General features: G+C 38.0%; 1 long non-coding RNA gene across 1 annotated transcript; it reads right to left on the minus strand.

The window, feature by feature from the left end:
* Nucleotides 1–694: 694 nt before the first annotated feature.
* On the minus strand, nucleotides 695–7,460 carry LOC107313630 (uncharacterized). The gene is made up of 3 exons (XR_001555101.3): nucleotides 7,381–7,460; nucleotides 1,674–1,740; nucleotides 695–903 (listed from the first exon to the last, which is right to left on the minus strand). It is a non-coding gene; the product is annotated as an uncharacterized LOC107313630 (long non-coding RNA).
* Between the last annotated feature and the right edge of the window lie 6,347 nt (nucleotides 7,461–13,807).

The following is a 13,807-nucleotide window of genomic DNA, read 5'->3' on the forward strand; positions in this document are numbered from 1 at the left end:
CTGACCCAGCACAGTCCTGTTTTGGAGCTTTGCGTTTGTTTTAGGGAGGGTTTTGTCGGGAGGGGTGGTTTTGTGGTAGGCTGGGTTGGGTTTTGAGGGGAAGAAGGAGGTGGTTTGTTTCCGAGGGTTTGGGATGGTGGGACACGCCTTTATACATTTTAAGCGGAGCACGGCGACCTCTAAACGAATATAAATACCAGAAACAGCGCTGCTGACGGATGGAGCAGAAAAGACGTAAAAAAACGCACGCAACAAAAAGAAGCAATACTACAGAGGCAGCTGCAGGTGGCGAACTTACCCCGTTTTCTCGGGCTGCATCACGCAGCTCTGCCCCTTACAGCGGTGAGAACGTGATGCAGCAGAAAGCTTCCCCTTCCCACAAAGAGAAAGCATTTACAGATGGTATCTTCAGGCCCGAGATTAAACATACCTGTACAGTACTACGTGCTTATATGAAAAAGTCATGCTTCTCAGCATGCATTCTGCAATTAGATGCAAGAAGAATCATTTAAAAGCTGCTGCACGTAAAAGTCAGAAATGAAACTATTATAACATAAATGATATTCTTTCAGAGCACAAGAAAAAGCATTCATCATTCTTAATTCAGGTTAGATCTGTGGAATATTACTAGAGCTATCTATCAAGATCTATTAAGGCAAAAGCCTTAAATTTGCATGTCAAGAATCACCTGAACAGGGGCCTCTGACAGATGTCCCAGAAGGCTGGGGCAATAAGTCCACTCAATAGACAGATCTCTGCTCCTCCAGTCGTTTCTGGAGCAGATGCCATAAGACAAGGCCTGTGCAATGTTGCTCCTCACTATTTTGTTAGTATCCCTGTTTGAATTGCCTGTGGTCATAGATTCCTGTCTGATAGTGGAAAGGAGCTGCTGTAGTACAAAACCTTGTAAGGAGAAGAAAAGTTTAAAAAATGAATGTTTTACATCTCCAAAGAAAATTCAGAAGATTCACTCAAGCATCCCCATAAAAACATGGATATGACATGAAATCTACAGATAAAGTCTCCAAATATATTACAATAAGGACAAAATATGTATTTTCAGGTGGTTCACATCAGAAGTCTCATGTTTAAAATGCAGGAGGGAGATAGAGATTAGACATGATTATAAGCTTCCTAGTCAGGAGTGCTTCATTAAATTTCTGTGAACAAAAGAATCATATAAATAGATATTATCAAATAAATAACTGAATATTCAAAATACAAAACAGATGTAATTAATAGAAAAGGATGTGGCCAAACCAGCACAAGAAGGCACTTTGTTAAAACTGTCCTCCTGTCTCTGCCTGCTGGCACATAGGAAGCACACTTTGGCTTGGTGTGCTCAGTGAATTACAATATAGCAACGTTGTGTGCTTTCTAGAGACAACGTAGCAGTGAAAAGACTGTATTTTAAAAGCCAGGGAATGGGAGAAGGGCACGGAATATAAACTCATTACAAAAGAAACAAAGAACTGGGAAGCCAAGAGGATAAATTACAAATATTTTTAAGTTATTCAGATGAAACAGACATGATTGCTAATCCTAGGCCAGATGTCTTTCTGTTGGGAATATTCCCAAGAGATGATTCTCCTTACATAGCATTTCCTTCTACATCCTGCTGTAAACTTTGCATCTGTTTCATTTTTCAAGCCTGTCATGTGAAAATATCTTACCATAAGTTTCCACCATTGTTCTTTCTGCAGCTGAAAACTCCCTCTGCTTACATCATCATCTTCCACTCTGCAGAGAAATTTGTTGATTTATTTCCTTCTCCTGTTTCCAAAGAGCTACACAGGCAGGCAGTTGAGGTACTGAAATCATCACTACCACTTCAGTTACTGCATGCAACACATACACAGTGTTTGGAGAAAACCAGAAATGGTCCTGACCAAGGACATTTCTGATAAAAAGCAACATAGATGTTCTTCCAATTGTTTTCCCTATCTCCAATACTACTCTCTTAATAGTTCATGCATATTTCATACTTATTTCTATTTATATCTATTTCAGTAGGATCTAATAATCCAAATCCAATTTTAAATCCTCAGTGCAGTAAGAACAGCATGTGCACACAAATATAAAGTCCTCTGTAGATAGAGGAAATGCCTAAATTAGTGTGTTTTTTTTTTTCCCCCAGTTAAAAAGAAGTTGCATGGAAATTTGCTCCCAGACTTGCACTTCACACTACCACAGAATGTTAGAAACAATTGCACAACATGCAGAGCACATTCCCAGCTCAAAAAAGTTAACGTGCTGCATCACTTAGTGCAGTATGTTTGATTTCTAAACAGGAGAGAAGAGCTAAAGAAGTGATTTTTCCCCCCTCCCCTTTAAAGAGGTTCTTATAAATAGAAGTACTACTTATTGTATCATACAGACATCAGTGATTCAAGAGGAGTTCCAAACTTGCACACTATGCAACATAAACACATTGTGTGTTACAATTCTTCTCTCCAAAGGGGTGATAAATGCTTTAGAACTCTAAAGTTCTCTTTACAATTGCTTAGAGTTTTCAGTTAACAAGAATAATGCCTTCAACTCTCCACATTTTCTATCATTCCAAATGTCTCTTGACAGAAGCCAGTTAAAATGAAGAATAACTTATACCTGCTACAGTACATTTTGTGATGGCCTTGGTTCTTTGGAAGCTACTTCCACTAGCTATTGTAGAAGGCACAACAGTGAACCCTATGGGCCATGGATATGTTTTTCATAATTTGTGCTTTCATTTATACCCTCTGTGTTCAACCACACATACTAAAAAAGACTGAAGAGCTTCTTTCTATTCTCTCATCTCATCATCACTAGAAAATAACAATCTGAGATTCCCATATAATGCATAGAATCTCCCATGGAAAGTACTATATCTGGAGTTATATTTAGTAGAAAAAAAGTACATATTTAATTGCATCCAAGACACCAGCAAGCAGATGCTGCTCAGAATAAAACTAAGCAGCATAACATATGTAGCTAGCTGAATTTAGTATGTTCTATCAGCTGTTTTCAACAGGGTCTGGATAAGTAAAAACATACCACTCATACAAACATGGCACCAGAGTAATCTCATCCACAACAACTCTACTTTCTAATAAACCAGTGATATTTTTTCCAGTTGGAAACTGAGAAACTTCAAGTTAAATTCCATAGTCCTACAAATCAGATGAAATGAGTTTGAAAGTCTTTATCAAAAAAAAAAAAAACAAAAAACAAAAAAATAAAAAAACCACTTCACATAGTATATTGGATTTTTTTATCATTATTATATAGTTTTATTTTCTTTTGCAATTACTATTTTGACAATCACAACTTCTACTGAGTTCCTTTAGGCACGAGGAGGTTAAATAAGGCTCACTGAACTATATCACAAAGGCTACACAAACATAGTAATATTTTCAGGGGTGAGAAGGATCACTCTTGTCTCATTTATAATACAATTAGGTGAAAAGAAGCATGATGAAATCGAAGTGTAATTCCAAATTAATTGCTACGAATGAGGCCAAGACCTGGCATAAGCAGTTACAAAGGACTGGTAACAGGATGCAGAGTCGTTCATGACTCGGATGCAGTCCAGGATCCTGTAGGAATGGGTACCCTTTGACATCTGTTCAGCAGCTTATGGGAACTGAGAAAGCAGTGTTCTTACCCAGTTGCTAGCAAGCAGCTGTCTGGGTTGCAAAAAAGCAGTATCACAAAATGACAGTGACACAGATCAGCAGTTTTACTCATTTTCTCCACTGGCCAAAGTCATGCAGCTGCAGTTAGAGTATCACAGGAACCCTGAACTCAAAAACCTCTTTCAAATGTATGTATGCTAGCCTCAGCTGGCAGCAGTAGTGGTACAGACTCATGACTTCTGCTGGATTCAAAGGCAGGTTGGGCTTATCCACATCTGCCTGTAACCCAAACATAACTATAATAATAAATATGACTGTTTTCTGTATTGGTGCATGGGCCAGTCTTGCCCCTCAAAGCCCTTCACTACTTTTCATCAAGAAATCAGTGAAAAATATACAGCCTTATGTTTATTAACCCTACTGCTAATTAAACATTATCACAGTCCTAGATAACTAAATACTGAAGTTATCAAGCTCAGGCATTGTTAGATCCAGCAAAATGTGCTTTTTCCTAGTAAGTTAAGTCTGACAGCAAGAGGAATATAAAACAAGGAAAGTCTTCCAACTCTTCAGTGTTCTGGGCATGCAGCTGTATTGCTTCAGTGTCACTCAAACTCCCACCCACATTCAGAAGCAAGCTGAACTGCTAAGATTGAGCCTGGATGTCAACTGAGCTTTTGTAGCTTTCACCAGCTACAGGTTTACAAGCCTGCAGCTTTCAGTCAACCTCTTTTCTACTCTTGCTTTATGTTATCGTGGACACCACCCCCAATAGATTACTATCGGAGCAAAACTGTTGTTTGACATGCATACTGCCAAGGTGAAAAGGATAAAGATGCAGGAAAACTAACATCTATGCAATCAACTGGATTTTGTCTCAGAGCTGAAGAATGTTAATTTTGATCCTGCTTGCCAAGCCAGAGTTTTCTTGCAAAATTCTGTGAAAATGCAGAGGGGAACAAGATTTCCTCCTATTCAAGTAAGAAGAAAGTATCCTACCACCCATCTATTTCAACTGTTTTGACTCTAGAATATTCTCTGGCACAAGAGATTTGTCATCTTCCTTAACTGCTTGTCCAGTGACAGGTCAGACTGGGAGCACAGTGTCCCATAATAGTACTGTGTAAAAACAGCTGAGCTGGAGCAATGTGTGCATTTTCTTCGGTATGTATTACTTGAATGCACAGTACCACTGACATTTGCACTTTGCTGGGTGTACATCCCAGACAATTAGTGGGAGATCTGTTCTCATCCTTGCGTTTATTATTCTATTACTCCATTTTAGGAACTGAACAACTTATCCCTCCTTTGCCTGATCAGTGGCTTTCCACAGCCTGTGGATAGTTTCTATGGTTACTGTAAGGACAGCCTCATAGGGCTGCACTGCCAGCAGCTGGCAGCAAAGGGTCAAGGTGAGAAACACCACGGATATACATTTTACAGAGCTCTTAGAGATTAGGTAAGTACTTCAGAGGTCAAGGAAAAAGAGAGGGCTAGCAGCTAAATATAGAGTGATTAAAACAAGGAAAAGGAGGCAGAAATTCAAAAACCCAGAAGACAAAACTGCAAAATTAATTTCAATAGTGAGGTGAAATGTGAACTATCTCTCTGTGAATAATATTTGCCTTAGCAAAAAAAAGTAGTATTTGCTCTTTGCTCTACAAAGTCAAGTACATATTGAAATAAGAAAAGACTGACTCAAATGATTAGCTTTCTGTTAGATTCTTGCCCTCTGCTTTGTGCTAAACAAGTTTCTGTTTAAAACCAGCATTTGTTATTAAACACAGGGGCTTTCACTAAAATCCCACTGCTAATATCCTTCAGGATATTTGATAGCATGCCAGCTGTACTGTGAGCTCAGAGGCAAGCAATGCAGGCATTTTAAACACCAGGCTATATAGGCTCCAGAGTGGCATTCTCTGAAAACATACAAAAAAAAAAAAAAGGCAAAATGCACTTTAAGAGGCTCTTTCTGCTGTGAGCAAGTCAGGTCCTCTTCCCACCTTGTTTGCAAACGCAGAGCTTTGCATTCTCATTTAAGAATGTATGACATCATTTAGTAATTGAGTAGAGGCAAGAGTTATATTAAGAAGCTATTCTATAGTTTTGTTTTGTTGGGTTTTTTTTTAGCAAAAATTAACAGGAAAAAAATGGCAAGCCAGCATGCCAACAGTGTGCCTGTTCACTGTGAACCTGGACATGGTAAAATCTTTCACTATATTCCAACTCAGAGCCATATCAGTACCTAAAGTTAAAATGATCTCTATTAGTTAGTAGAAAAGCAGAAATACCACTCAATTAATCCAGTAGAAAGGCAAAATGAAGAATACATTGTTCCTCAGAGCACCTAAGTGTTGCCCTGCCTACTCCCATCTGTTTTCCTACCTTGGAAAACAAAATTTAAAGCCTACTTTTGTTTTTCAGCATAGCTCAGTTCTTTCCCTTCCAAAGCACACTTCAACAGAAATAAAATTGTAATACACAGTGGGTCTAACATAATGCTTGCCAAATATCATGCTTTACTATTTCTCTAATGCAAGTTATACACACACTCAAATAATAACAAGTAAATAAATAATAAATTATACACACATATAGCTATTTAAGTATGTTGTATCCTTCTGTCCATCTTTAGAAACATTGTGAATTCTTCAGGGAATGGATTATGATACATTTGTGCAGTACGTAGCACTAGGAGACCTTGATTTCAGCTGAAGGCTATACATGCTGCTAAAATATCCGCTTTACAAACAGAGATAAAGATATGTGTGTAGGTTACTGATGTGAAGGGAAAGGAGTTTTCCCTTTTTTCCTCAAACACTGATACATAAACAGTTAAAAAGTAAATTCTGAGGAATGACAGATTATTCCTATCAGCATTTCCCAGAAACAGAGATGGTTCCCCAAATGCTAAACAATATTGCACATTTTTGTTACACCTGGAAAATGCATTACATAAATGTTACGTCTGACTCAAAAACATACTTTTACATATATTTTCTTAATTATTGGGGCTTTATACAAAATATATATTCTGCTGACTGGCTGATCTAAAAGCTTTTCAGGATTTTTCTTATTTTAATTGTAATCTTAAGTCCTACATACAGTTATAGGATCATTTCCATGTACTTATCTTCCTATAAAATGTATGTATCCTACAGACATCTTCACTAATGTATGTAAATTAGCTCTCTTCATTATGTAGAGAAAAACAAAAAGAAGGAAAGTAATGTTTTTCAAATACACATTCATGTTTATGACTTCCTGTTTGCTTTCTGATTTCTGGTTGCCTTCTGTGCCTAACATACCATATAAAGGCTTGTCTGCCACTAGCCTGTCCCTACATCCAATTCTTGATGAACTGAGTTCCTCTGTCTCCCATACATGCATTCATGACGCAGGACCCCGGGCAAAGACTTCTGAGTTTTCACACTGACTTGTTTAATAAAGGAATGTGACTGCCTCTTCCCTTTAGCTTTTAGGAAGGATGACTACCCACATACTATCTTGAACAAAGTCCATTATTGCTTCCTCATGTATGTTCCTGCATACTGAAGTTTCCTCCTCTGCCTAGCAGTTCTAGTCTATAGCTCCCAAATCACTGAAGTACACACTGCTCCAATTCATCTGAACTTTCTCAAAGACTCTATAAACTAATAAGCTACTGTGTATAGTTAGAATAATACAAGAATAGTACTGTACAGTTGGAATAATACAAAAATAATTGTAAATAAGTAGACAGAGAACATCTATGGGAAAAACTCACCAACTCTGAGGCCTTCAGTCAAGATGGAAAATGTTGAGGCATAGAACCACCAGAACTCCACAAAGGAGCAACCTCCAGAAAGAGATGCTGCCTTAGTGCTGGTCAGCCCTTAAATGAAATCTAGGAGAGGTGGAGTCAAGCTCCACCCCTTTCCAGGAGCACAGCTGAATTACCTTCACCTGTGCTCCCACAGCTGACCCAACACTTGCCACCAATGGTTTAATTAGAGGTGCAGGCTGTGATTAATAGTTTCCCATACAGCCACCTGACATGTATCCTTTGGCTTGTATAAAATATTTCTGCTAATGGTCATACACAGAGCTTGCACAGACAGTTGCAGCTGCTGCATGATTTTGAATGTGCAAAGGCCATTTCAGCTTTGACCTTATACAGAGAGAATCAAAGAGTCCTCAAACTTACAGCGACTTCCAGCTTCCTCCCTCACATGGCTCCTTCCTTCTCCAAATCACCAGAATGGATCTGGGCTTTCCAGAATCTTCTCAAACAATTTAACATCATGGTCACATCTCAGAAGTGAAAGCAGTCTTTGTCCTGCTCCAAGACAGAAACTGAACTCTGAAGGAAAAGATTTTCTGGGTTAGCATGTATTCAGTTGAGTAACAATGGAGTGAGAGCTCTTAAGCTGGCTAAATAGCCCAAGCTAATTTCTTGTCATCTGCCAAAGCAGCATGCTCCTCAGGGCTACATGTTGTATAAAAGACTTCAGACATCAGATGCAGTGCAAATGTATGCAAAGAGCAGGAACCCAGCACTGCAATCAGGTTAGGCTCTTGCTAAAGTTTGATTAATAGGAAAATCTGTTATTCATATACCTCAGTTGTGCAGTAAGAGATAATGGGAGACCTGACAAGGTTTCAAGCTGCAGTTCATTGCCAAACTTTGCCAACTCTGCTACATCCTTAGATCTCTATATTGCTACCCTCAATACCTGGATTAGCCAAATGTTTTCTTCGCTGCTCTCAGAAATGGACTACAGGCTGCACATAGAGTACATCCTGGCATGCTAACAACCATCGAGCGTACCATCGAAATAAATAGTGGTTAGCTGATTCTCATTTTTTTAATTTCCTCTGTTGGCTTAAGGAAAGTGCTAGAATGGCTAATTTTTAACTGTTTGTAATTAAATGTTTGCTATTCAGAACCCCAGGTGCAATAAAGAATTTAGTCAAGAGTACCTTAGATGATCCAGGAATCAGCTGGATTCCTGTCAGCTAAATTTCCAACTATTTTATAAGTTAGATTACCAATCCATGTATTAAATAATACCAAGAACCAGTTTCTCTGAAGCAATACTCTTGCATCAGTATTCACACAGGTGAAGCAGTCTCCTTTAGTATTCTTACACAGCAGTCCATTTGTATTCTGCTGGGGCTTTTCATCTTTAGCCCTAGATTCCAATAAACAAGAAATTGGCACACTACCAATCTACTCTAGAATGCCTCAAGGGCATTTGCCTATGTAAGGAACAAATATCATCTCACACCTTCAACAGTTCAGATTATATTTATATTTTCCTCTCTCTTTCAAGTGTTCAAATGTCTCCTGACCAGCTGAGATGGATGGCAAGTTCTAAGGTGCATATTACAGATTCATTTAATGTTTAGATTATGAGATTTCTTGTGGGTAAATTCTGCAGCACCCTCAGAGGTGAGTCACTTAAGCTGTCTATTGAAATCCCACTTTTTGTCCATTACAGCAAATAATCATCACCAAGTTTCCTCAAAGATAATATAATTTAAACTGAGACAATCCAATTTCTCGCCTCTGCCTTCTGCAGATTATGAATAGAGTGTAAAATAGGAGTAGGATGGAAAAATATACTCTTAGGTAAGCCCTCTGGATGTTCCAAAAACTTACACAGAAATCAAGCTCCTTTCTTTTCTTTCTTTGTAAGCTGATTATTTAGTTCCTTTACTTCTTAAAGCATCTTATCTCAGCATTTTCAGTGTCAGCCAGTAGCTTCCATGCCTGCTTTATTTCCTGGAAAAACTTTCTGAGTCATGACAGCCAGGTCGCTGAGCACCTCATCAATCTGTCGTGCTCTTACACACCAAGAGCTGTGTCATTTGGCTTCTACATTTTCTCAGATACTTTTAACTGCATGGCCAACAGAGGTTTTATCTCACTTGACAATTCATCACCCACTCCCTTCTGGGAGACATATAATACCATTTTAATTCATCTTACAAAATCTATAGTTCTTTCATTTCTTGGACTTTTAACCTCTTTTGGTCACCTTTAACTGCCTTTACCACCTCTGAAACAGTTCTGTTTGGGCACACTGGAAGCATCGCCTTAAAAAGTTCCCTTTTCAGTTCAACTCCAGCACAAGTGTGCCAACATTAAGCATACATCCACAAGAAAGTGATAAGAAGTTCTGTGATGTCATCCTTCTCCTTCACAAAAACATAAATGAATACCTGTTTTCTGAACATCAAAGATGCAGAAAACTGGTTTCCTTCAGCTTTCACACCAAAACTGTAGATCTCTATTTCCTCACAATACCGGAGTAACAGGTATTTGCCTGATTTTCTCATTGCTGGCCACGTCAGCCAGCAGAGAGCTTCTGAAGCATCAGTTTCCCAGCTTACAGCATGAGAGGAGCCAAAAGGCACATTCATTTAGTTAAACACAATTCTTATTTAGGCTGTCCACAAAGGATGAACGGCTTGAATTGCATTTTTATTGCTTCATCTATAGCTCTTAAAGTAAAACGTGGTTAGCAAAGTCCTCTATAATTTAAGTGTTAAATGCCTGTCTTCTGTCAGTCATTAATATAGCACCAAAGAAGCAGAATGTGGAAGGCCTCAGCAGGTCAAGACAATGGCCCAAAATTACATCCACACTTTTATTTTTTTAATTGCCATTACCTTTTCTTCTATCAGAATGGGAGCAGGGGAGTAAGTAAGTAAGTAAGTAAGTAAATAAATAAATAAATAAATAGATTCTGAATTGCCAATGCATCTGAGTTAGGAATGAAAACTGCACTACTCCAAGGAGAAATTCTTGTCCAGATGAGTCTGAATCAGTGCTAAAAGTATTACATTGGAAGGGAGAAAATGAAATCTACCTGTCTGTGACCCTTGCTACAGTCTTAGTACAAACTCCAAAATGTTCAACAACTGAGGATTTCATCCTTCTGATAGCAATAATTACCTGCTTCTAGAATTGGCATGAACCACAGTTCCAAATTAATGTTTGCTAATAGGCAACTATACCCAAGAAATCAAGTCCAATACAATTTAGACATAGTCTAACTAGCAAATCAAGCTTTAAACTGGCTTAAAGTTTAGGTACTGATTGGGATGTGAGGAAAGAAATAAATCTTCACCACTGTAACTCAGTGGAAGGTTGTTCCAGAATCTTATTTTTCTTTTAATTAAATAGCTGCTGCTGCTGCTTCTGTTCTGCCTAAATTAATGAATAGATGATGCTCCTTACATGCCCTTACATGACCCCTATTTTAATTCTGTTGTGAATTTGCTATAATATATTGTGCCAGGGAAATACCCCATTCAAGTGCCCTTAATTAAAATGAATACTAGTATAAAAGTTAGTAAAACTGAACTGTATTTACTGCTGACACAAATGAACTGTTGTACAGCTCCTCAACCTGCAACCAATGGTCATTCTAAGATAAATGCTCAGTTTCAGCAATTATCTTCCAAGTATTCTGGAAACTGTCTTCAAAATCATCAGAACCAGAGTGTCTGGCAGCTTTTAGATCATTTCTGTTCTCAGTTCTAGTTATACTATTCAAAGCATTTCCTCAGAACCAAGAGCTGCAATTACATTCTGCCTGTGCCTAAAAACCCAGACCCACTCCATTTACGCTCTCTGACAGTCTCCCATGAGGCATAATTCTATTTCGCTCACTGAGCTCATTAACATCTATTCCCGCTCCAGTAGGTAGGCAGACCTCAGACTTACAGGGTCTTTCACTTAAAAGCCTATTACAATGGCAATTGTACACAGAGAAAAGCATTTTTATGAATTAAAGATTAAAGAAAGTCAGTATGATATCCAAGTCAGTGGATATCAGGTTTTAAGTAAAAGTAACAACAGCCATGCAAACAAAATCTTGTATTGTAGACCTGACACAAATGACCACTTGAATCAAAAATCCAGAAAGAACAGTAGGTTTGCATGCTAATTGCTTATACTAAGATGCTACTGATAAAATTAAACATGCCTTTTACAGACATGCTGATATCTGCAGATAGGCAATTCCTTCTAGTAGTTATATGCAGTTGAAATGTATCTTTCTTATTAAATTCCACACTAGGACTTTTATCGTAATGTCATTATTATATTTTTAAAATGATACCTTTATTTACTGGAGAAGATAACTATCAAAGGCACCACACTATGTTAGGGAACTTTTCTGTGAAGGTGTAGGTAATATATAACTTAACTGCAGCTCCAGAATAACCCTTTTTTTCCTCTGCTAGAAAGTGCATTATTTTAAATCCAAGACTTGATCACACTGTTAAAGCTTTTGTGCTTGTGTCCAAAAAGCTTATTCTACCATGAGATACCTTTATACTTCAATATATTCCCTTGTTAACACTTAAGCTCTTCATGAGCTTTCTTAAATGAGATAAAATTCCATGTACGTCTCAGCAGTACGACATCCCTTGCATTTTGAAGTGTTTGTTAGGTGGTGTCATATATGCAACTCTGTCTCTGAACTGTAAAGCTTAAAAAATAAATAAATATAATTAAAGTATTTTTTTAAAATCTCTCAGAGGAAGGGAAAATGTGGATGCTGATTATGGGAATGTTACCAATCTGTATAGGAGGAGAAATGACTCATCTTTTATAACAGTTATCTGAATGCAGTTAGCCAATGCCAGCATCATAACTGTCAGGCTTAGAGTATTTCTGGGAATCTAAAGAGCCTGACATTCCTGTCAGCTCCAACAATGTGTACCCTTAATTAAGATATGCATACACGCATTTATGAAACATCGTTCCTGTCAAGTGATCCAAGGGCTCATACACAGAGGAAATCTATTCTGGAACATGCCAGGGTGAGAATGCAACCTGTCCATGTGGGGAGCTTGCACAGAGCTGGTATTGTGATAGCTTTTTTATCCCAATTCCCATTTAATCAAGGATGAAAAAAGAAATCAGCGCTTTGCTGGCCTCTGTGAACTTGCAGTCATACTACATGTCTCATTAATGTCTGACTCTCAATTTTATTAATGATAATTTATGTTGTACATGAGGAGATAAGACAGCACTTACATAAAGCAAAGACAAAATTATTGTATGTTCTGATTTTAATTATACACTTGATAGATCTCCAGCACTAAACAGAAAAAGTGAGAACACTTAAACAGATACACTCGACTGCTAAAAAAAACAACAACAACATAAAGAAAAACAGTTACATGTGATATTAACTGAAAAAGACACCTGTATAAGTATGGAAATCTGCAAACCAGTTTTGGAAATCAAGGAAAGGAAAGTTTTAGTAGGAATTGCATGCAAAAATTTTGCTGAATATGTAAGAGAGGTCTCGAGCTGTAAATGTTTGAATGGAGGTCATCCTTGAGACTGCCTGCAGACATGCCTCCTAGACAGCTTCTGCAATCACTTACTTTTAATATTCCAGGGAATAAACATGGGATTTTTCTTTTGTAAATTACGTATTTCTGGAACGATTTCTTATTTGCTAAGCTCAGAGAAATGAAACAAGAAAGATAATGATTTGGTAACCAGAACCTATAGGTCTGGACTTTCCTTCTCAGAAGGAAATCAAATAGATACAATGTGTACATCTTTTCCAGTCTGGATACTTCCACCCACGGTGAATGGTCACTCCATAATGAAAGCAGACAGCATAGAATGCCTGGAATGCAGTCTGTCTGGTCTTTAGTGTGTGTGTGTGTGTGTGTGTGTGATTATTATCTATTACTGTCTGTGATGTGATTTAAATGACGGTCTCAGTTTCAATCTGGAATTTCACAGTGGAACGCCCCAGCTTGTCAAGTTAATTCTATTATACAGAATGTCTGCTCAAGAGTTTGCAGAACTATGCTAACCACCCTAAAATAATATCTTTGATGTGTGCCTTAGCATGGAAAATATCAACAGCCACTCTTTGCAGGGAATTACATTCCCAAGGCCACAAACAGCAGTAAGATTGACCATACACACACAATAAAAACCACTCTGATGAGTTACAGATGGCAAAATTGAGAATGATTAATGCTGGCCGTCCCTGCCATCCTAATAGGCTAACTCTACACTAGAGCAAAAGCAGTACGCAGTGAACACATACAACGTTTCTAACGATCCCTGCAATTAAGACTAATTTGTTTTCCTCAGCCTTGCTCGGGACAATTTTTTCCCTATAACCAACATACTTTACAGAACTTTAAAACTGTGTGGTAAAAAG

This window comes from Coturnix japonica, chromosome 4, assembly GCF_054131305.1.
Source record: "Coturnix japonica strain WE chromosome 4, WE-NBRP24, whole genome shotgun sequence".
NCBI lineage: Eukaryota > Metazoa > Chordata > Aves > Galliformes > Phasianidae > Coturnix > Coturnix japonica.